The sequence below is a fragment of the Rousettus aegyptiacus genome, unplaced genomic scaffold (assembly GCF_014176215.1).
Source record: "Rousettus aegyptiacus isolate mRouAeg1 unplaced genomic scaffold, mRouAeg1.p scaffold_m13_p_10, whole genome shotgun sequence".
NCBI lineage: Eukaryota > Metazoa > Chordata > Mammalia > Chiroptera > Pteropodidae > Rousettus > Rousettus aegyptiacus.
The window spans coordinates 95,062,901-95,063,938 of record NW_023416285.1 but is presented as its reverse complement, the minus strand read 5'-3'; the positions used below and the strand labels follow the sequence as shown (position 1 = coordinate 95,063,938).

General features: G+C 33.8%; 1 pseudogene; it reads left to right on the top strand.

Annotated features, from left to right (window-relative positions):
* The first annotated feature begins 214 nt into the window (after positions 1 to 214).
* LOC118608875 lies at positions 215 to 333 on the top strand (annotated as a pseudogene).
* Positions 334 to 1,038: the final 705 nt, after the last annotated feature.

Genomic DNA, 1,038 nt, shown 5'->3' with positions numbered 1-1,038 from the left:
TGAACTGCACAGAATTTAAAATTTCATGCCTCAAAAGATACTGATAAGAAAATTAAAATACTAGTCACAGACTGAGAGAAACGATTTGCAAATTACATATCTGATTAAGGACTTGTATCTAGGGTGCATAAAGAATTCTTCTAACTCAATAATAACAAGATAACTATCTCAGATTAAAAAAAATGGGCAAAACATTTGTTAAATAGACATTTCTGTCTACGGCCATGCCACCCTGAATGCACCCAATCCCATCTAATCTCGGAAGCTAAGGAGGGTCGGGCCTAGTTAGTACTTGGATGGAAGACCACCTAGAAAGACTGGGTGCTGTAGGTGTTTAAATAAAAATAAAATAAAATAAAATAATAATAAGAAAATGTTAGACATTTCACCAAAGAGAGATGTGAATTAAAACGTGCTCATTCTATCAGTAAGTAAAGACAAATTAAAATTACAGTGAGATACCGTTATACTTCCACTAGAATTGCTATAATATGAAAACAGACAAAAACCAAGTATTGGCGAAGACATGGAGAAATTGAAGTCCTGACATATTTGACAATGCAATTGCTTTGGAAAGTAGTCAGATGATTTCTCAAAAGGTTAAACTTGAACTTGCCATACAACTCAGCAATTCCACTCCTAGGCATCTACTTAAGAGAAATGAAAAGACATACATCTATATTATGAATGTTCATAGTGGCATTATACATAATGGCCCCCAAGTGAAAATAATCCAAATATCCACTAACTGGTCTATAGGTAAATTAATGTGGTACACCTATTAAGTGGAATATGACTCAAGAACAAAAGGAACACAGTACTGAGTCACGATTAAACTTGCATGAACTCAAAAACATCACTCTGAATGAAAGATGTCAGATAAAAGACTACATAGTGTGTGCTTCCATTTGTATAAAATATCCAGAATAGGCAATTTTTTAAAAGACAGTGGTTTTCTGGTACTGGGAATCGGTGTAGACATTGACTGTGAACAAATACATGGGAATTTTTCGTGCTGATGAAAAAGTTCTAAAATCA